We start from the raw sequence: 24,017 nt of genomic DNA, 5'->3' as shown, positions 1-24,017 counted from the left end.
TGGGAGTGCGGGCGGGTTCACTTGCTGCAGGCAGCGGGCGGCGAGGTGCGATCCGGGCAGCGCGGGCGGCTGGCGTCAGACTGTGCAGCGTGACCTCTGACTTCACGTCATGCTGCGCAGTGCGCACAGCCGGGGGCAGGGAGAGCCGGGAGAAGGGAGCTGGACAGCATCTGAGCCTCCTGAAGACGCTCAACGATGACCGGCATTGAAAAAACAAGGGGGATTTCTAATCCCGAAATCCCCGAGGTTAGAAGCTCCAATCCCGGATGATTTTAGGCCTAAATCCCGGGATCCCACCGATCCCGGGTTTGTCCACCCTATTCGGGATACATATTTCTGCTATCTGCTGCAGTCCCCCAATCTTCTTGCGATGAATGGCGGAATGCACCGCATACAACATGCGATGCTTGATGCATCCCGTCCCATAAGGGGAATAAAACGACTTTTAAAACCACCAACAATGTCAGTGGTTCCAGCCAGTTGTATTAACCGTATCTCGTCGATCTCAGGCCCACTGACAGCCTCTTCCCCCATTTCCTTCCACTGATCTTGCCGTAATCAATAGTATCCAATTTGTTCCTAAAATGATAATCCAGCTGTGAACGTTCCGCATTCCCCTGTGCTGGGAAGAGATAAAGGGACGCGCAGGTGTTCAGCATCAGATCTGCAGCGAAACTCATCACGCCGTGCAATTGGGATTTCAGAACAAAATATCAATCCGATAACATCCTCTGTCAATTTATGCAAACAAAGTAACAGCGACAGATGAGGAAACATTAGAGAAGACGTGACGGACAGAAGGGGAAGACGAAGCCATTGTATTTGGAATCTCACCAGCTGCTGGCGCATACAGTAGCTTATTAAGTAACGTGAAATCAACAGCATGTTGAGCTTAGGAGTATGAACTGCTGCCAGATCCAATTGTGTGTTTGCCTCTGTTTCTTTCTCTTTCAACATTTAAAGAGCAAGTAAATTAATTACTTTATTCCACAAGATCTGTATGAGGGGGAGATGTATCAAGTCTTGGAGAGCGATAAAGGGCCTGAATCTGATTTGTATGTAACTGCACAGCTGCAGGGAAGCGCAAGGAATTGGTTGTGCAATTCCGTACAAATAAAATGCAAATGCAGCAGGAAGCTCCTGCATGCATCTGCAATATTCCTCCTGCGTGCATCTGTGAGAGTCCTCCTTCATGCATCTGTGAGAGTCCTCCTTCATGCATCTGCGAGAATCCTCCTGTATGCATCTGCGAGAGTCCTCCTTCATGCATCTGTGAGAGTCCTCCTTCATGCATCTGCGAGAATCCTCCTGTATGCATCTGCGAGAGTCCTCCTTCATGCATCTGCCAGAGTCCTAATTCATGCATCTGCAAGAATCCTCCTGTATGCATCTGCGAGAGTCCTCCTTCATGCATCTGTGAGAGTCCTCCTTCATACATCTGTGAGAGTCCTCCTGTATGCATCTGCGAGAGTCCTCCTTCATGCATCTGCGAGAGTCCTCCTTCATGCATCTGCCAGAGTCCTCCTTCATGCATCTGCCAGAATCCTCCTTCATGCATCTGTGAGAGTCCTCCTTCATGCATCTGCCAGAGTCCTCCTTCATGCATCTGCCAGAGTCCTCCTGTATGCATCTGTGAGAGTCCTCCTGCATGCATCTGCGAGAGTCCTCCTGCATGCATCTGCGAGAGTCCTCCTGCATGCATCTGCGAGAGTCCTCCTGTATGCATCTGTGAGAGTCCTCCTGCATGCATCTGCGAGAGTCCTCCTGCATGCATCTGTGAGAGTCCTCCTTCATGCATCTGTGAGAGTCCTCCTTCATGCATCTGTGAGAGTCCTCCTTCATGCATCTGTGAGAGTCCTCCTGTATGCATCTGCGAGAGTCCTCCTTCATGCATCTGCCAGAGTCCTCCTTCATGCATCTGCGAGAATCCTCCTGTATGCATCTGCAAGAGTCCTCCTTCATGCATCTGTGAGAGTCCTCCTTCATGCATCTGCCAGAGTCCTCCTTCATGCATCTGCCAGAGTCCTCCTGTATGCATCTGTGAGAGTCCTTCTGCATGCATCTGCGAGAGTCCTCCTGCATGCATCTGCGAGAGTCCTCCTGCATGCATCTGCGAGAGTCCTCCTGTATGCATCTGTGAGAGTCCTCCTGCATGCATCTGCGAGAGTCCTCCTGCATGCATCTGCGAGAATCCTCCTGTATGCATCTGCGAGAATCCTCCTGTATGCATCTGCGAGAGTCCTCCTTCATGCATCTGTGAGAGTCCTCCTGCATGCATCTGCGAGAGTCCTCCTGCATGCATCTGCGAGAGTCCTCCTTCATGCATCTGCGAGAATCCTCCTGTATGCATCTGCGAGAGTCCTCCTTCATGCATCTGCCAGAGTCCTCCTGTATGCATCTGTGAGAGTCCTCCTGTATGCATCTGTGAGAGTCCTCCTGCATGCATCTGTGAGAGTCCTCCTGCATGCATCTGCGAGAGTCCTCCTTCATGCATCTGCGAGAGTCCTCCTTCATGCATCTGTGAGAGTCCTTCTGTATGCATCTGCGAGAGTCCTCCTTCATGCATCTGCGAGAATCCTCCTGTATGCATCTGTGAGAGTCCTCCTGTATGCATCTGTGAGAGTCCTCCTTCATGCATCTGCCAGAGTCCTCCTGTATGCATCTGCGTGAGTCCTCCTGCATGCATCTGCGAGAGTCCTCCTTCATGCATCTGCAAGAATCCTCCTGTATGCATCTGCGAGAGTCCTCCTTCATGCATCTGCGAGAGTCCTCCTGTATGCATCTGTGAAATTCCTCCTGTATGCATCTGCGAGAGTCCTCCTGTATGCATCTGTGATAGTTCTCCTGCATGCATCTGCGAGACCCAAGATCCGCCACCGACACAGCATACACCTCTGAATCAGACTCACTGTATATCTATGTGTATGCAATTCTGCACAGACCGCAATCCTGTAGACGAGAGAACACTCCTGTAATGTCCAGTTACCCCCCATCAGCCGCAAGATCCGTGCGCAAAACTGACTTGTGTTCAACTTTGCATTACATGAAGAAGTTGCAATAGCAAAGTTTAAAGTAAGTCCGTGAAGGTTAGGGCTTTGGAAGTAACATATATTTATTTACCCTGTTTGCTTAATAGGGCAGCCATGCAGGATGATCCAAGCACCAAACACAGGGATCTGTGCACACAGTGCGCTGCAGAAGTGGGTCATCTGAACAGCCAGGGGGATTTCCGCACAAAGGAGTCCACTGAAAGAATATAAATAGAGCTCTCATTTTATATACATATAAATATATGAAAGCTGGAGCTGATTACCATATCTTGGTAAAATACAACATTTATCACCCATCAGCTTGGCTGAAATGGAAACGAGTCTCATTGGAAACAAGAAAATCACATAGTGAAATATCTACAAGGCATACAATTATTAAATGACTGCATTAATATATATATATATATATATATATATATTCAAGTAGAAATGATTTTCTCATGTACTTTAGGTCCTAATTCAGACCTGATTGCAGCAGCAAATTTGTTCTCTAATGGGCAAAACTATGGGGGTGATTCAGAACTGATCGCTGCTGTGCGTTTTCGCATAGCGGGCGATCAGGTACTAACTGTGCATGCGTATGTGTAGAACATACTTGACTACTCTCCCGGAAGCTGCGGGAGGCTCCCGTGTTTTGGGGTAGCCCCCCCTCACCCCCGGAAGAGTAGGCAGGTCTCCCGCATCGTGATCGCACCCTAGTGATGCGGGCAGGATGGAGAGATAATCCCCGTATTCGCAGGTACGTGGGGTGGGGAAGGAGTTAAAATGATGCAAATTGCGTCATTTTAGCCCTGTCCCCTTCCCACGGACCCGCAGCTTTTCCGGTGTGGGCGGAGCTTGATGATGTCACAGCCCGGCCCCACTCACACCGGAAGTCTCCTGCAGCTTCTCCCGGAGAGGAGAAATTGAAGTAGGCAAGCATGGTATAGAATAAACAGTGTCCCCAAGGTTCGTGATCAACAACTTAACGATATGGCACTTAAATTCAGGGTTAGGGGTCATCCGACTGAGCTAGTACAACAAGCTCGCAGTAAGGCTCTGGGTAAATAAAGACAACAATTATTGGAGGTTAAAGAGCGCAATCTAGGAGTTAATATATTCCCTTGGGTTAACCAATACAATACGGCAAGTACATATACTAGCAAGAGAGTGAAGCAGCTATGGCCCAGAGCCGGCCCTAATCAATATGATGCCCTAGGCAAGGTTTTGGCTGGTGCCCCCTAGCACCGCTGCTAGTTCCACCTCTGACCCTGCACCCATTTCCCATCACCTCTCAGTCATAGCAGCCCTCATTTTGGTGCTAGTAACCTTTATATTTTAAATAGAAACAGTGCGCACATTTGCCATGCAGCCCAAAAAAGGGGGTGTTCTTATGAGAAGGGGCATGGCCACACAATAGTACCCCCAATTCAAATTACGCCACACAGTAGTGCAACTTTATTCACATTATATCCTGCAATAGTATCCTTTCTTCACGTTGCATCACACAGTAGTACCACCTTAACTTATATACATTACTAATCGCGGTAGTGCTCCTTATTCACATTACACCACACCACACCGCTCTTTATTCACATTAGACCATACAGTAGTGCCTTTTCTAAACGTTACGCCACACAGTACAGCACCTTATACACATAATGCCACACATTAGTAATGCCTTTATACACATAACACCACACAATAATACCCCTCACACATGACACACATTATTAATGTCCTTATAAACATAATGCACCGTACACATTATGCCAACCTTTATTAATGCGCTTATACACATAATGTCCCTTACACATATGCCGCACATTATTAATGCATTTATACACATGACACATATGCTGAACACTATTGCACAATGAACCTACCAACACACAGCACTCACACGGCCGCTAACACTGTAAACTTCTGCCTCTACTTGGATACAGATGTGTCCTCATACATCTTGCCTCAATATGCCATGGAGCTCCAGTCCAGCTCTGCTAATGTTGGGCGCCTTTTTTTTGCAGAAAATACGTCTGATTTTCATTGTTATGTGACTAGGACGCACAAGCAGATTCTGCTGATTAAAATGATATTTAGCATACCTATATTCTGGGTGCAACTGTGGCTATATCTGCATACAAAATGCTAAAATTCTACGTTACATCGATTTCCAGGAATACACTGTAACATAGCATTTCGTATGCAGATACAGCCGCAGTCACACACAGAATATAGGCATGCCGCATATCATTTTAATCAGCAGAATCTGCTTGTGCCCCATGGCATTCCAAATGCCCTAGGCATTTGCCTAGTTTGCCTATGCCTAGGGCTGGCTCTGCTATGGCCTATTATACAAACAGACCCTGACCTTTGGATGTTTAAGAATACCAGATTAATGCCCAGCTACACACGCAGCAAGAACATCAAGAGCTTAGTGGTAAAAACTGATGCGTCAAAAAAAGCCAATGAAGCCACACACTTCCTTAGACAAAGAGAGTGTGTGTAATATATGTGTGACTGTGTATGTGTGTAATGTACTGTATGTACAGTATGTATGTGTGTGTGTATCTGTGTGTGTGCATATGTGACTATGCGGAATGATGTGTGTAAGCGTCATTGCTACAGGGGGCGGTACATGTGTAAGCATCACTGGTACAGGGGGCGATGCGTGTGTAAGCGTCACTGGTAAAGGGGGCGTTGCGTGTGTACGCTGCGTTATGGAAGCGTGACTAATACAGGGGGCATTGCATGTATAAGCGTCACTACTACAGGGGGAGTTACGTGTGTAAGCGTCACTGGTACAGGGGGGCGTTACGTGTGTAAGCGTCACTGGTACAGGGGGGGCGTTGCGTGTGTAAGCGTCACTGGTACAGGGGGGCGTTACATGTGTAAGCGTCACTGGTACAGGGGGACGTCACATGTGTAAGCGTCACTGGTACAGGGGGCGTTATGTGTGTAAGCGTCATTGGTACAGAGGGTGTTATGTGTGTAAGCGTCCCTGGTACAGGGGGGCGTTACGTGTGTAAGCGTCACTGGTACAGGGGGTGTTACGTGTGTAAGCGTCACTGGTACAGGGGGGGGCGTTACATGTGTAAGCGTCACTGGTACAGGGGGGCGTTACGTGTGTAAGCGTCACTGCTACAAGGGGCATTACATGTGTAAGTGTCACTGCTACAGGGAGCATTATGTGTATATGTGTCACTGCTACAGGGAGCATTATGTGTATATGTGTCACTGCTACAGGGGACATTATGTGCGCTGTCCCTTTGTAAAGTATGGGTGGGCGCAAATTTATAGTTTGCAGGAGGGCGCCGAACACCCTAGCACCGGCCCTGTACAGGCACCAGTGAACAACCTGTGGCTAGGCACTTAGCCAAGCATAATGTGGCTACATTACGTTATCATATAATAGATCAAGCACCTTTTTCTATAAGGGGTGGAGATAGAGCTAAGCGCTTATTACAGCTTGAGACACGATGGATCCTCACATTAGATACTTTGAGTCCAAAGGACCTCAACAAATCCTTAGGCATGAGCAACTTCATTTGAATATCTTAAGATCAATATTGGTAACGAGGGCCCTATGGTATGGGATCATGCAGCATGTATGTTTTTTTGGGGTATAGAGTAGGTTTTAATATCAGGTTGAAGTTAGCCAGATTACTAACTTTGGTTACAAGATTATAGATAAAATCTTATATATGCAGGGAGAATAGAAGTGAAATATTGGTAGCTTTATTGACTGTAGTGACTTGGAATTAAAAACAAGTGGGCCGTAGATGTGTTTAAATCCTTCTGTAAAGCTACATACTTAGTAGGTGCTGAGGTGAAGCTATTTTAATAGTTATTATCAAATTTTTTTAATATTATACTCCCCGTTTTTCCCCACAATTGTATATGTACTGTTTTAGTCACATTTTATCGCATTTTAGCATTTATTAATGGTGGCTGTTAGCAGCTGCGTATATACACATGCTTTATTATACTGTTCAGGCAGTGAACAACTACCTGTCTTAACAGTGCACACATTGCTGTGTTTTGTTGACAGTGGTAACCTGGTAACAGTCCCCACGCCCCCATTGGACAGCCCAGGGAGCAGGCATCCGGTCATGTGACCGAGTCCCGGACCAGAAGTCCAGAACCCAGAAGCCGGACGGAGGCGGGGAGAGGATGGCTCGAGGCGCGCTGGGTAATGTATTTAAGTTTGTTTTTTACACTGTTCACGTTTGTGTGTGTCCTGATGACGGGGCTTCGTACTCTGAAACGTAGATAAACACCAGCCTTTTTACACCGTTCATCAGACTTCTGAGCGCCGCCGTTATTTACCCTCATTATATATATTCACCTAGAAATTACTTTCTCATGTATATTAGGGCCTAATTCAGACCTGATCACAGCAGCAAATTTGTTCTCTAATGGGCAAAACTATGGGAGTGATTCCTAACTGATCGCTGCTGTGCATTTTCGCGTAGCGGGCGATCAGATACTAACTGTGCACGCGTATGCACCACAATGCGCATGCGCGTCGGACAGCAACAAAGGGCATCGCCGGTCAGTGATGGGATGGTGCGAAAAATCTGTTTGCACAGGCAGTAACTGACCGTTTACTGGTAGTGTCCGGAAAAACGCAGGTGTGCCCAAGCGTTTTCAGGGAGGGTGTCTGACGTCAGCTCCGGCCCCGATCAGCCTGATATGATCGCAATGTAGGAGTAAGTCCTGCACAAAGTGGATTTTAGCAGCTCGGGGTACACATAGGATCACACACTTGCACGGCGAATATACACTTTCCCTGGAGGCGGCGACTATCTGAACGCAGGACAGCAAAATTAGCAGCCCAGCGATCATGTCTGAATGACCCCCCCCCCCCCCCCCCCCCCGTGCAGATGTAACATGTGCAGAGAGATTTAGATTTGGGTGGGTTATATTGTTTCTGTGCAGGGTAAATACTGGCTGCTTTATTTTTACACTGCAATTAAGTTTTCAGTGTGAACACACCCCACCCAAATCTAACTCTCTCTGCACAGCTTACATCTGCCCCACCTGCATTGCACATGCTTTTGCCCATTGGAGAACACATTTGCTGCTGTGATCAGGTCTGAATTAGGCCCTTAGTTCAATAGGTGCTTCCAACATATAGGGCAGTGGTTCTCAAACAGTGTGCTGTAGCACCATGGGGGTGCCTCGGGACATTTGCAGGGGTGCCTCGGATTGGTGGTACAGGGGCAATTAAAATAATTTATGGTCAATGTAATAGGCAAAATCAGTGCTTTTGGCTGCAAATAATAAAATACGTGGACAAACAGAAGCAAATCCACAGACAAATACTTACAGTGCCACCACTAGGGGGGGATTGAAACTTTTAAACAATGGAAAATATTGTGAAAGTGGCCTTACTGTATGTAGTCTGTTGTGTTGGGTGAAATTGGCAGCCTCATAATAGCGTCAATTTCATCTCAGACTGGATAGAAACACATAAAAAAATATTTGGTCTCCACATTCTCCAACAACCCACATGACCTGTTTCCCTACATTTCCACATACTATGTTCTCTATTCCATTCTAATCTCCTGCCAGGCCAGAGCAGGTAGACCACTGCTTCCCCTCACGGCTGTTAGACAGCGCCTCATATCAGTCATACTGTCCCAGCATCAGGGGTAAGATGGCGGGGCTGGCAGAAACATGGTCGCACACTGAGGTGCGTAGTTTGATCAGATGTTTCAAACGGACAAATCAGCAGCATTCATCGCCAACTTGTCAAGATGTACGGTGATAACGTCATGTCACGGAAACAGGTCTGGGTTTGGTGCATTACCTTTAATAAATTAACAGCAGGACAGACGTTCAAGATGAGCAGCGAACCGGTCGGCCAAGCACGTCCACCACAGGCAGTGCACTAAACCCAAACCTATGTGATCCTACAAACTGCATTATACAAACAGGGCTGAGAAGAATATCATCAGACTCCCCTGTCCAGTGTCGGACTGGGGCATGAAGGGCCCACCGGGGAAATTCAGTGGTAGGGGCCCATGTTTAGGGGTGTGGTCAGCCACCCCAGAGATTTTGGCTAGCCATTAGAGAGTGCATGGGCCCCTTAATGGATATATGTAGTAAATACTGCTAGTGCATGCATTATAGACATATGTATAACTCAAGTGCACAGTCTAGAACTTGATCCTAAGAGGAGAAGGTGGGTCCACAGGCAGTGGGGCCCACCGGAGGTTTCCCCTGTACCCATGTGGGCCAGTGGGCCAGTCCGACCCTGCCCCTGTCACTAGAAAGTGGGTGGGGTGCGGGATTATGACTTGCTCTCCCAGGACTCCTGGGGACTTCCCAAAATTCAGTAGTCCTCCAGATGTTCCGGGGAAGAGCAGGAAAGCATGTTCAAGTGTGCATAGCAATTGATGGACAAGGGACAATCTCAAATCTGGAATAGACATGCAGTCCACAGAAAAAATGTACGAAGAAATAGAATTCCCCCAATCAACACAGCGTTCCTCCATTTAACATATTTACAAAGGGGCATCTAACAACGGTAACGGTAACTTTATCTCCTCTGCCCAGGGGGCGGGGGGGGGGGGGGTATGGAAGGTAGAACACACTTAGGTCGATAGTGTCTAGGTCGACTAGTACTGGTTGACAGTAGCTAGGTCAACATGGATTCTAGGTCGACATGTTCTAGGTCAACAGGTCAAAAGGTCGCCATGACTTTTTTTTTTTTTTTTTTAAACTGTGTCGTTTTCTCCGTACAGTGACCGGGAACCCCAATTAGTGCACCGTGTCCCCTCGCATGGCTCGGCATGCTTCGGCCAAGGTTACTATTCCCAATCGTAGTCCATGTGGATCGTTAAGTATGAAAAAGTTCAAAAAAAGAAAAAAATTGTGAAAAATTCATGTCGACCTAGAGACCGGATACCGCCAGGGACCCCTGAAAAGACTGAATTCAGTCTGTGCAATATTTAGAGACACGCGCTCTAAGCTAGGATGAAAACAAACAACGCTGTGTACACAAGCCCCGACGCCCCCACCCAGCCTGAGTGACAGCTAATTTAGGAATCATAAGACAGGGGTGGTGGAAAAAGAAATTGTCTGGAGTTTGGCATCTGTCAGACGCAGATGAAAAGCTGACGTCTCTGGCGCCTGTACAAGCGAAAGGCTTTTCAATAGGAATGAATAGATGGAGAAGAGTGTTTTCTACAGTCTTATTATACTGTGAAAGGGGCAAAGTGGCTGTGACGCCGAAACATAACCAAAATAGATGAGTATTTAACGGAGCTTCTGTCAACTCGCTGCAAATAAACGTCCAACAGGGAGTTAGACAGGAATAGTGCTGGAGAGGAAATGCTATATAATCAGACAATGGACAGAATGTACTGTGTTTATCAAAGCAAACATGACTACTTTGTGCAGCGCAGAAGATACAGGGGGTCATTCCGAGTTGATCTCTCGCTAGCAACTTTTTGCAGCGCTGCGATCGGATATTTGCCGAATATGGGGGAGTGTATTTTCGCTTTGCAAGTGTGCGAACACCATTGCAGCCGGGCGGTACAAAAATAGTTTGTGCTGTTTCTGAGTAGCTCTGGACTTACTCAGCCGCTGCGAACACTCCAGTCTTTTTGGTCCCTGAATTGACGTCAGACACCCGCCCTGCAAACGCCTGGACACGCCTGAGTTTTCCCAAACACTCCCAGAAAACGATAAGTTGACACCCACAGACGCCCTCTTCCTGTCAATCTCCTTGCGATCGACTGTGCAAATGGATTCTTCATTAAATCCATCGCCCAGCACCGATCCTCTTTGTACCCATACAATGTGCCTGCGCATTGCGGTGCATTCGCATGCGCAGTTTTGCAGAGTTTTAACCTGATTGCAGCGCTGCAAAAAGCTGCTAGCGAGTGATCAACTCGGAATGTCCCAATCAGTACGTCCTGCTGGTTTGTATAGTTTATGGGTGGGTGCTCATCTGCCCACCTCTCCCACTCTCAGCTGAGCTGCCATTGGCTGCAAACTTTTCTAGCGTTTCATACTTTGCACTCTCTGGGGGGAATTCAATCCTACAGAGTGGACGCCATGTGCTGTTCCGAAACTTTTTTTTGTTTCTCAATGCTTTATACAACTTCCTGGGCAACTTTAAAAATTACGGCCTATTCACTTCTGTGACTTGTACCTTGAAAAAGAAACGGAAGGGTGACTTGCTGTGACACATCTTTTGACATGGTGGCTTTCTTTTTGTTTTCGCAGTGATTCACACTCCGTGGGTGAACCAGATGTGGACGCAGTTGCTGCTTTCCTTGCAAAGTACCGATTTTCAGTACCCCTCCCCACTTGCACTAACTCGGTGATCGTTGACCCACAGTGAGCGCCTCCATTACTCTAACCATCAGATCGCCGGCTTCCAGCTCTGTGACCCCATCATCTGATGTCTCTTCTGTAAACTGAGATGCCGCTTTACAGCAGACATCACATGACCGGGGATAAAGAGAAGGAAGCGGGCAATCAGATGACTGGAGTCAAGGAGGAGCTCACTGGGTCACCGATCACTGAGTCTCGATTGCAACAGCGCCTTTTGCGAGTATCGCTTGCTCCGTAGGGCTTCTAGGGAGGCTCGTGCACTTGCAGTAGCAAAAAGTCGCTCTGCTACGTTAACACCGGCACTGAATGTGGTTCTGAATCAGGCCCTACAGTATAACTCAGTTTATGAGCATGTTATGCTGGAAATTGTAGTGCACAAAGATCCGCTTGGTGTGTATCAGGCATGAGATGCTTACGTCTGCTTTATGATATCCATATATTTTATTATTATGTATATAATATTGTGAAACACATCATTATGTCACAGAGATTCAGCTGCGATTGTGCAATAGGCAGTGTCGCGACCCCAGCCCTACCCAATGGTCCACCCCCAATCAGATACAGGAAGTAGTTAAGTATGGTGGCTTATCTTCCTCTCCCGCCGCTCCACATCTGCCACTCCCCTTCGACAAAATCTACATTGGCTCCCATTCCCCTACAGAATCCTCTTCACACTCCTCACCCTCACATACAAGGCCATCTCTAATTCCACTGCTCCCTACATCTCCAACCTCCTCTCCCCTCATACTCCCTCCCGCCCCTACAGTCGACCAATGACCGTCGCCTCTCCACCGCCCTGGTCACTGCTTCCCATGCTCAAGTTCAAGACTTTGCCCGCGCTGCACCCCTTCAGTGGAGCGCACTCCCCGCTCCATTAGACTCTCCCCGACCTTGCAAAGCTTCAAACGGGCACTAAAAACCCACCTATTCATCAAAGCGTACGCCTCCAATGCATAACCTAATCCTGAGGTTGCTCCTCCATCCCCCTGCCTCCTGCCGTGAACATCTCTGCTTTGCTTACATCCTGCCATCAGGCTACCTCCCGCCTGCCTGCACCTCTTGTCATCTGTCTGTCGACCCTTCCTACTAGATTGTTAGCTTTTCAGAGCAGGGCCCTCTTTCCTCTCGTTATCTAAGCCCTCTTCTCAACACATTTCACGCACAGCTCTCTCCTACTCAGCCACCATCTTTACCCGCTTTTTCTCCTGCTGGTAAAGGCTCATCTCTATCTATGGCCACCAGCCCCAAGTAGTACGCTGATCACTCCCTCACTACTTACATCTAAGCTGTATTATGTATGAGAATTTGTTCCTCTTTGTTACCTGTACTCTATTTCTGTTATTTATTTACTGTAATGCTAAGTTTTGTCTCCCTGTACTGTCCTTTGTACGGCGCTGCCAAACACTTGTGGTGCCTTATAAATAAAATGTAATAATAATAATAATAATAATAATAATAATAATATGGTGTGAGGACTCTTTTGGTGATTGTGATCTACTGATCTTTTCCATCTTTCCAGCAATTTGTTTACACATTGCAGTTACTCCTGTGTGCAATTAGGGTCTACATACACTATGCCAAGATGAAAACCACTTGAGCTACTCCCTGTAAAACAGAACAAAAGAAAAACAAAGTCCAATAAAAAAATCTAAATGTGAGTCAACAACTTCCCACCACTTCAGTTCTGAGCACACGAGGGGAGAGGGCTGGGCTGCGGATGGTTTCACGTAACACTGGGTTTATTGTATGAACTATTTGGTTTCCAAAATCAGTGCATTGTGTCTGTCATAACCACATGGAGTGAAAAAATACAAAAAAAACCCCAACAGAACAAGCTAGCAGCTGGGGATTTAAATATCTTGAACTTGTTATTTTCAGAAGAAAAAAACTATGGAGCGAACAAATGTTTCTGCATTTAAGTGTATAATTTCCAAAATACTTGTTAAACAAGTTCTATGAACTTACCGTTCATACATAATAATGCATCATATATAGAGAGTGTATATTCCTGCTGAAGGTGACGCTGTTAAATGAAGGTTGGTCTACACCCATGAACATTCTAAGATTAGTTACAGGTAAGTCTAGCCTTGTGAGCATTCTAATGCTCTGATTGGCCACAGGTTGGTATAGTTATGTGAGTATTCTAATGCTCTGATAGGCTACAGGTTGGTCTAGTTATGTGAGTGTTCTAATGCTCTGATAGGCTACAGGTTGGTCTAGTTATGTGAGTGTGCTAATGCTCTGATAGGCTACAGGTTGGTTTAGTTATGCGAGTGTTCTAATGCTCTGATACGCTACAGGTTGGTCTAGCTTTGTGAGTGTTCTAATGCTCTGATAGGCTACAGGTTGGTTTACAGTAGTTATGAGTTATGAGTGTTCTAATGCTCTGATAGGCTACAGGTTGGTCTAGCCTTTGTGAGTGTTCTAATGCTCTGATTGGCTACAGGGTTGGTCTAGCTTTGTGAGTGTTCTAATGCTCTGATAGGCTACAGGTTGGTCTAGCTTTGTGAGTGTTCTAATGCTCTGATAGGCTACAGGTTGGTTTACAGTAGTTATGTGAGTGTTCTAATTCTCTGATAGGCTACAGGTTGGTCTAGCCTTTGTGAGTGTTCTAATGCTCTGATTGGCTACAGGTTTGTCTAGTTATGTGAGTGTTCAACTTCTAATGCTCTGATAGGCTACAGGTTTGTCCAGCTTTGTGAGGGTACTAATGCTCTGATAGGCTACAGGTTTGTCTAGCTTTGTGAGTGTTCTAATGCTCTGATTGGCTACAGTTTGGTCCAGCCTTGTGGGTATTCTAATGCTCTGATTGGCTACAGTTTAGCCTAACTTTGAGAGTGTTCTAATGCCTTAATTAGCTACAGGTTGGACTAGCCTTTTGAGTGTTCTAATGTCTAATTGGCTACAGTTTAGTCTTTGTGTTCTAATGCTCTGATTGGCTACAGTTTGGTGTAGCCTTGTGAGTGTTCTAATGCTCTGATTGGCTACAGTTTGGTCTAGCCTTGTGAGTGTTCTAATGCTCTGATTGGCTACAGATTGGTGTAACCTTTTTTGCCTTTTAATGCCATGACTGGCTAACGGTTGGTCTAGCCTTGTGTGCTAGATGACTGATGTTACCTCCCAGAGTGCCAGGAACCATAGTAGTTAGTGAACTCTATCTGGCAGAGCAGAAGAGGCAATCAGTGGGAAAAATGTTACGCCCCTCTATCAGTCTCAAGGGAAATTGGTTGAGAAAATCTTTAACCTGGATTCAAATACAAGAGACTCAGGAATGTATAGGAAACTTGTCAAGCACGTGTATACTCTAATTCTCTGATTTACAGAGACACACAGGGAATACGTTTGCATGTCTTCACCCACAGTTTAAAAAAATAGGGACTAAGGGGTAGATTTATCAAACTGTGAACACTCTTATTCCCGGTGGAGGTTTTCACCAGTGATAGGGGTCATTTTAACTTTGTCTAATCAATAAAGGGGTCACATCTGTATAGGGAACTATGGTGGTATTTGCTATTGCACTACTATAATACAAGTTCTGTTACTACAATCTCAGCATACAAATTAATTTGGTGGGTGTAGAAGAACCCACACCTCACCAAAAGAAAAGAAATTCCTATATTTGGAGCACTCTTTTAGATGATATGTATGAATTTGTGGAAATTTTATTAAGATTAAAACTTAGCTTTTATTATTCAATACTCGACTAAAAAGTTGAAAGGGGTATACTATAAATATCAATTGGTGAATCCCCTTGTGAACAGTGGTAAAAATCTATAAGTGGGAGCAAATATTGTCGTCTTGAAATTATGTATTCTGCTCAAAAATTAATAAAAAGGCAATGATAGTAACCTATCAAACTTTTAAACAAGCAGCAATAGTGATATTTTTTATATATACTCGTATTTAATCAGAAAAATCATTAGTGTTTAGATATTCAAACTTAAATGTCTCATATAAAATCCAAACCAATAATGTGTGTCTGGATTTCACCAAGCGGTATGAGTAATGCTATATATCTTCTTAGGATCGGCTTCTCCCCATACTTCAATAAAACTTGTGCATGAAAGACTAATACCTCTTCCATAGAAATGAATCAGAAATGCTATCCATATCTGTGTAAGTGAATAAAGAATACATGGTTGCAATTAGACTATGCTGGGCACCTCATCTGCATTATTAGTTCATACGTATCCTTTTTATGTGTCCTCAAGCAAGAAACTGACACATTGGTGTTTGTATCCAATAGGGGCCCTCATTCCGAGTTGTTCGCTCGGTAAAAATATTCGCATCGCAGCGATTTTCCGCTTAATGCGCATGCGCAATGTCCGCACTGCGACTGCGCCAAGTAAATTTGCTATGCACTTAGTAATTTTACTCATGGCTTTTTCATCGGTCTGGCGATCGTAATGTGATTGACAGGAAATGGGTGTTACTGGGCGGAAACAGGCCGTTTTATGGGCGTGTGTTAAAAAACGCTACCGTTTCCGGAAAAAACGCAGGAGTGGCCGGAGAAACGGGGGAGAGTCTGGGCGAACGCTGGGTGTGATTGTGACGTCAAACCAGGAACGACAAGCACTGAAATGATCGCAGATGCCGAGTAAGTCTGAAGCTACTCAGAAACTGCTACGAGGTGTGTAATCGCAATATTGCGAATACTTCGTTCGCAATTTTAAGATGCTAAGATTCACTCCCAGTAGGCGGCGGCTTAGCGTGAGCAACTCTGCTAAAATCGCCTTGCGAGCGAACAACTCGGAATGACCTCCAGTGTGTGTAAAAGATGCGGGTGCCTTAGGCAGCCACCTTTAGTAAGGACCAAATTCTAGTCACAGTACAGCAAACCACATGAATCAATCAACACATAATCATATTGGGAAAAAGGTAACAGTATACATTACAGATCCTATACATCTTGGTAATTGTCTGTATTCTGGAATCACATTAATGCATATAGAGTTGGACAACAAAAATTATGTTGTAATATATCATAAACAGTAAAGAGAACAAAAATTATATTGTGATATAACATGGACAGTAAAGAAAAATAAATATAGACACTCTAGTAAACTAATCCCATCTACTGCCTGACCTCATCCGTGTGCGGAGGAAAGATGAGAGTAGGACCGTTGACTGTGCCGTGGAGATAAGAAAGACAGGCACACTGGCTAGAGACCCCGTCGTGGTGTTAGATGGGCCCTGATGCTTATAGGCCTTGCAGGGTCTAAATGCGCCACTTGGGCCTGAGCCAGATTTCGAAATAAGAAGGAAAACCGTGAAAGTGTGGAACACACATATAATGATACCACCTAATCTTTAGAAAAACATTTAAATGATATACTACAATTGCCCACACCAAAATTGCACCTAATAGATAATATTACTATTAGAGAATGATTATAGTATATATCTTTGTGAGCACAGACTAGATGATATCTCAGGTATTGATATATCCACATTGGTTACACATTGCTCATTGCCATATTGCTCAAAAAGGTTGATACCTATTGTAATAGCAAAAATACAAAAACAATACCTATCAAGTGTGAGACTGAGAAAAAGATAGTAGGCACTCCAGTTCACTGATCCCATCTGCTGTCTGACCTCATCAATTGAGCGGAGGACAGATGAGAGTAGGATCGTGGGCTGTGCCGTGGAAAGAAGAAAAAACAGACGGCAACATGAGAAACCGTAAGTGGTGTTAGGCGGACCCTGGTGCTACTGCCTTGCAGGGTCCGGATGCGCCACCGGAAACCAGATGTCCATCCGTGGAGGGGAAAAGAGAAAGGGGGAGAAGGTGTGGGGAGTACCGGGTTATTGTATCTGAAGCGCAGGTCGCTGTAAGTTACTACTGCTGACCGCGGTATCCCCGGATTCAGTCGATCCAAGCCGCTCGATCACTTTGAATTGCTGCTGCTGATCACGGCTCCCCCTGCAGTGAGGAGTCCGTGCGTAGGGCCGTTTATTGGACGTACGTTTCACCACCTGGGCTTGCTCACCTGGCAGCCTAATTTTTCTGTGTTCAGTTGGTTTTCACTATTTAGTCAATTAAATATATTCAGTCTGGTGCAGGTTAAACTGTGATTCGCTACAATCTCAGCATGCCGAAAACAGAGCAAAATCATTTAAAAAAATTCTTCATTCTGGGATGCATTAAACATGTTCTTTCCTCTTTCATATAAAGAAGAGCGTATTGACTGGATAGGAAAGGAGAGGGTTAACCCTCAGAGGCTGGGGAGGGCCTTGTATAATATCAGGTGGTACTTTTAATCCAATAGTGAAGCAAGGAGGGGGATAGTGTTAATCTTTAGGGCTTGTTTGGGGTGGAGTCAGCCTCTTTTACTTATGTTTTCCCACCCTCCCTCTTCTTTTTTGTTGCTGTTGATTTTGCTTTGATTTAAGTGTTGCGTAAGCTGTGGTTGGCGGGAAAGAATGGCAGGTTACCTATTTTAGGGCATATACAGATTGGTTTTTGATTGGTTCCTAGTTGTTGGTGCACTCACCTTCGTTGACTGTTTATGTCTGCTGGACCATACTAATGTGGGCAGCCTATCACCCATACGGGTGGGTAGTCAAGGTAGAAGTGGATACCATTGGGAGTTTAGCTGTTTTGGTTTATGGTTGTGATGATGTTGTCAGTTTTTGCGGGTTGTGAATGAGTTTAGGCGTTCTTTCTTTGCCACCATTCTCTAATTCTTTTTCCTTACAGCTATTTAAAGTTATAGCTCATTGAAATAAATAGCAAGGGGGCTGATTCTGCTTGTCTTCAGTCTCCACCACCAACAACAGCTCTCACACTAGCCGCCTCTGGCGGTGGAGGCTGGAGATGAACAGAATCCCCAAACAGCAGTGCCAGCCGGAGCAGAGCTTTACTTTTCTTTTAGAGGGAGCTGGCAGTGGCCATCCCACCACTGTGAGAGGTTTGGGTTGCAGTTTCAGAGAAAGAAGCAAAAGAGGGCTAAAAACAAAGGGGAGAGAGACTGTGGACAGGTGCAAGAAGAGAGATGGGAGCTGGCGGTAGATGTTTTCCTGCATCCTGGGAGCAACGGCATCATGCCTGGTGTGTTCGTGGGCAGCACACGGGAACTAGGAAGTGGTGCGCACTATCACATGATATGCCGCGCGCTGCAGCTTCAGCATCGCTGCAAAGGGGGACAATGTCTCCTTCAGCAGCAGCAGACCCGGGCCTCTGTGGGCCCCCTCGGACCCGCCGGCCCTAAGCACCCGCCTATGTTGCATGGTGGTAAATCCGCCACAGAGTGGAGGTACGCGCACATTTTCCAAGCCTGACCCATCGAAGGATTAAATTAACTCTTATCATCCTGGGCCGAGATGCCAGTGACATTACCTGCATGGTGCATGGCAAAAAGTGTGGGCGGTAAATTTAACTGCAGACGCCTCAGGATTATTGTATTCATTTAGACCACAGGTTCTCAAACTCGGTCCTCAGGACCCCACACATTGCATGTTTTGCAGGTAACCCAGCAGGTGCACAGGTGTATTAATTACTCACTGACACATTTAAAAGGTCCACAGGTGGAGCTAATTATCTAACTTGTGATTCTTCAAGGAGACCTGCAAAACATGCACTATGTGGGGTCCTGAGGACCGAGTTTGAGAACCTGTGATTTAGACTATAACAATTAAATGAATATGTACTGTAGTCAGTGGCGCATCTATAATGGGTGCAGTGTGTGCGGTCCACATGGGCCCCTGGGTCCAGAGGGGGCCCGCACCGCACCCATTTCTCCTATACTTACCTTTCCGGCGTCCATCGGTGACTGTGTGTGGGCCCCCTCCTCTCCTGTAGCTATCACCACCGATGCTAGCGCACTGAGCACTAGAGACTATGGCACAGTGCCAGAGTCTACAGCACATGCGCAGGACTCCGGAAAAATGGCGCAGACCCCTCCTCTCCAGAAATGCCCCTGACTGTAGTTGAGACACATATATTATGTAGTGGCAAATGTAATCCTGCAAAGCAGCAGCACGGCCAGCTGTGTACATCAGCATGCAATTTGGTATCCGGACTCCAGGTCGACAACAAAAAGGTCGACACACCTTAGGTCGACACCAATTGGTCGACACACCTTAGGTCGCATTGGCAAAATGTCGACATGGACAAAAGGTCGACAGGAGCAAGGTCGACATGGAAAAAGGTCGACATGAGTTTTTCACAATTTTTTTCTTTTTTGGAACCTTTTCATACTTAACGATCCACGTGGACTACGATTGGATCGGTAATCTGTGCCGAGCGAAGTGAAGGCACCATGCCCGAAGCATGGCGAGCGAAGCGAGCCATGCGAGGGGACGCGGTGCACTAATTGGGGTTTCCGGTCACTCTACGAAGAAAACGACACCCAAAAACATAAAAAAATTCATGTCGACCTTTTTCCATGTCGACCTTGTTCCTGTCGACCTTTTGTCCATGTCGACCTTTTGACCATGTCGACCTAAGGTGTGTCGACCAATTGGCGTCGACCTAAGGTGTGTCGACCTTTTTGTTGTCGACCTGGAGTCTCAGACCCATGCAATTTACCTGATATGCATAGTTCTGTGAAAAAGAACATACTGCAGAATAGATATGAATACTTAGCATGCGTCATATGATAACAATGTTATATCACAAATAGAACTATTCAATGTGCACTGAATAGCAACATCAATATTATGTACAGCGGGTGTAACTGTCCTACTTATGAGTACAAGCACACACACACACACACACACACACACACACACACACACAGTCAGAAGCAGGCGCACACATAAATCTGCTCTCCAACCATGAACAGCCCACGTAAGCTATGGGTGAATTAGGAATCATGCTCCGTCCCTAGGAACCATTTCTTAGTCTCCATGGCGACTTGGTGACTAGGATTTAGCCAGCCCTTGGTTTATGCAGTAGTTGCCTACTCTCCTAATGTCAAAAGACACCCGAAATATTGGGAGTCCACCCAGACTCCCAGAAAGGTACCGTAGGCTACCTTCCGATCTCCACTGTGCCTCCAGAACTGGACCACAAGAAAATGGCTGCTACCCTCCCACCACATTACCTGTGCAACCAGACATTTACCAAGAGCATTCTATAAAATGTTACATACAGTAGCAGCTGAATGGTTACCATGACACACTTCTCTATTCTTACCACTGCTTCATACATCTACCACACCTCGGAGTATGTAAAATGAAAGTCTGTGTTTCATCTTCATGTCCTTTCCACAATAGATGTGAACCACAGGAAAATGGCTACTGCTCTTCTAGTCACAGCCAGCAGAGGAGTTTAATTTGTCTTGACAGGGTCACTTTGGCTTATACTTACCAACTGTCCCGAGTAGGCCACCTTCCTGAATCCCGCTTCTCTTGTATGATGTATATATTTTTTTATCAGGAATATTTCAAGTGGTTCAGTATGTGTGACCGGGTGGCGAACAGGATGCTGGCGGTCGCAATACCGACGCTGGCATTCCAATCTTTAAAATACTGACAGGGGCGAGGTAAGTATGCTGTCCCCTCTCCCCCTAACCCTCCCTTCCCGCAGCCTAACCCTAACTTCCCCCCTTGGTGGCTAAACCTAACCTCCGCCTGGTGGTGCCTAAACCTAAAGCCCCCTCCCTCCCTCCCTGCAGCCTAACCCTAACATCCCCCCTTAGTGCCTAACTCTAACCCTCCCCCCCTTACTGTCTAAACCTAACATCCCCCCGGAGATGCCTGACCCTAACCCCCCTACCCGCAGCCTAACCCTAACACCCCCCATGGTGCCTAAATCTAACCTCCCAAAATTATGGGGCGTGGCCTACCAAAAAAGGGGGTGGGGTCTCGCGGCAAGTGCCGCAATCGCAAGCCATGCCCCCGTTTTCAGCTGTGAGAGCTGCTGGCCATGCCCCTCTCTGCCAGGAATAGACGCTGTGCACATGCGCACAGCGTCTATTCACCGCTGCTCTTCTCAGAGCAGCGAGTGACAGGGAGGGATCTCCCAACTGCCCCCCCCAATCGCGGGACGTTGCGACCCGCGGGTGGGACAGCGGGACAGACCGTGAAAAACGGGACTGTCCCGCCAAAGTCGGGACAGTTGGGAGGTATGCCAAACCTGCCAGCTATACTTACGGTCGGGATGCCAGCTGTCTGGATTCCAGAGTCGGTTTTCTGACACTGTTGGGAATCCGGCGTTGGGATTCTCATGGGTGTCGAGATTACAGCGTCATTATTTGACTGCTGGTATCCCTACAGACAGTATATTAACCGCATCCCATTTCAAGTTCTACGAATGCACGTAACAGCCAGAACATATAACACTGTGTTTTTCTCACATAGGAATTATTTCAAGGGCAAGAATAAGACTTCCTCCCCCCATCCGTACCCTCCTCAGTGACCTGATCTTACCCCCATTAGCAATTGGTGAGATATGCTAGAATCGTTATTCAACAGCAAAGTCATTTACTGTCAATCAACTCAAAGACAGCTATAGGATACTGTATATCATTGGACACTCTTCAATCGTAGACCAGGACACGCTCAAACTGCAGAAACCGACCGTCACGCCGCGCAATTCCTCGTCACGCCAGAATATGTACAAATAACTCAATTTAACCAGCAAACAATGACAGACACGTGTTAAGTAAAGTAATAAATTTTCTTTTTTACCCCTTTCATATGGATTCTGTTTTCATTACGGAAAAGAATCACTCAGGGCTGCTGGAAGCCAACACGCATTTAATGGTACACAGAAAAACAAAATGACAACAGATTCCATTAACTGGAAGATTATATGTTCCTCTAAAAGCATTATATGGATGGATGGATAATGGGATTCTCTGCCGCTCCCACTCCGGTGACTAATGTTGTGCAACGATCAATAATATATATCTTTAACATGTGGGGCCTCAATCAATGTGTCTGACAATTGGAAACATGTAACGTCCCGCTGCCAACAAACTCCGATTTTCTCTTAGTTATAATTACTTATTTAAATGATGGCCGTAATGGATAACGTGCTTCCTGAGCATTAACCCCCCAAGGGCCAATGGATTGGGATATAATGGTGTTTTTGGCATACTTTCAAGATGAATAAGAAGATAGTAGTGAGCAAAGTCATATCTCCATAGTCCCGACAGTCTCAATACTATTAGCATGTCCGAAGGGAATTGTTCTACTTCATAGGGTCTCAGGACCCCACACAGTGCATGTTTTGCAGGTAACCCAGCAGGTGCACAGGTGTATTAATTACTCACTGACACATTTTAAAAGGTCCACAGGTGGAGCTAATTATTTAATTTGTAATTCTGTGAGGAAACATGCACTGTGTGGGGTCTTGAGGACCGAGTTTGAGAACCTGTGTTCTACTTGAAGGGCCTAATTCTGAGTTGATCGCAGCAGCAATTTTGTTAGCAGTTGGGCAAAACCAGGGAGGTCATTCCGAGTTGTTCGCTCGGAAAATTTCTTCGCATCGCAGCGTTTTACCGCTTAGTGCGCATGCGCAATGTCCGCACTGCGACTGCGCCAAGTAAATTTGCTATGAAGTTTGGATTTTTACTCACGGCTTTTTCTTCGCTCAGGCGATCGTAGTGTGATTGACAGGAAATGGGTGTTACTGGGCGGAAACAGGCCGTTTTATGGGCGTGTGGGAAAAAACGCTACCGTTTCCGGAAAAAACGCGGGAGTGGCTGGAGAAACGGAGGAGTGTCTGGGCGAACGCTGGGTGTGTTTGTGACGTCAAACCAGGAACGATAAGCACTGAACTGATCGCAGATGCCGAGTAAGTCTGAAGCTACTCTGAAACTGCTACGAGATGTGTAATCGCAATATTGCGAATCTTTCGTTCGCAATTTTAAGAAGCTAAGATTCACTCCCAGTAGGCGGCGGCTAAGCGTGTGCAATACTGCTAAAATCGCCTAGCGAGCGAACAACTCGGAATGAGGGCCCATGTGCACTGCAGGAGGGGCAGATATAACATGTGCAGAGAGAGTTAGATTTGGGTGGGGTGTATTCAAACTGAAATCTAAATTGCAGTGTAAAAATAAAGCAGCCAGTATTTACCCTGCACAGAAACAAAATAACCCACCCAAATCTAACTCTCTCTGCAAATGTTATATCTGTCACACCTGCAGTGCACATGATTTTGCCCAATTGCTAACAAACTTGCTGCTGCGATCAACTCAGAATTACCCCCGAAATGCGATGTGGTTTTGTGGGGCATGGGCTTGGCCTGTGTGGAATTAGGTAAGTTTCGGGCCGATCACAGGAGTGGCCTCATTTGCCAGATTTTCCAGTCAGCGCCTCTTACCGGTATGAGGGCCAGATAAAAGCTTTCCTTGATGAAAGTTATTTTATCGGCAGTTTAATAACCTCTTTGTCACAGGATTAAGGGATTTTTGTAGTAGCACCCATATAAATACAAGCAGTAGCTGTAACCCATGCCACCAGCACAAGCCCAGGCTGAACAATTGATTGGGGACTTCCCACCTACATCTTCCTTTCCATCTTAGGCACCTTTCACCTGGCATTTATGAACGCTGAATTGGAAACACAGGGCACATGACAGGAACCTGAGAGAAACATATCTTCCTTTAATCACATTCCTAGGTGCTTCCTCATTAACGGTAATAAAACGTCCCCGCTGTAACATATGCGGCTATTAGAGGT

The 24,017-nt window shown here is 46.1% G+C and overlaps 1 protein-coding gene and 1 long non-coding RNA gene across 4 annotated transcripts in view; one reads left to right on the top strand and one right to left on the bottom strand.

Moving 5' to 3' along the window:
- The window catches only part of SHISAL1 (shisa like 1), a 203,201-nt gene that overhangs the window by 142,921 nt on the left and 36,263 nt on the right, over positions 1 to 24,017 (bottom strand). The gene's annotated exons all lie outside the window — the stretch shown is intronic.
- On the top strand, positions 6,482 to 22,025 carry LOC134935751 (uncharacterized). The gene is made up of 2 exons (XR_010180387.1): positions 6,482 to 7,221; positions 21,690 to 22,025. It is a non-coding gene; the product is annotated as an uncharacterized LOC134935751 (long non-coding RNA).

This window comes from Pseudophryne corroboree, chromosome 6 (genome assembly GCF_028390025.1).
Source record: "Pseudophryne corroboree isolate aPseCor3 chromosome 6, aPseCor3.hap2, whole genome shotgun sequence".
NCBI classification, from domain to species: Eukaryota; Metazoa; Chordata; class Amphibia; order Anura; family Myobatrachidae; genus Pseudophryne; species Pseudophryne corroboree.
This window is presented reverse-complemented; position numbering and strand designations above follow the sequence as displayed.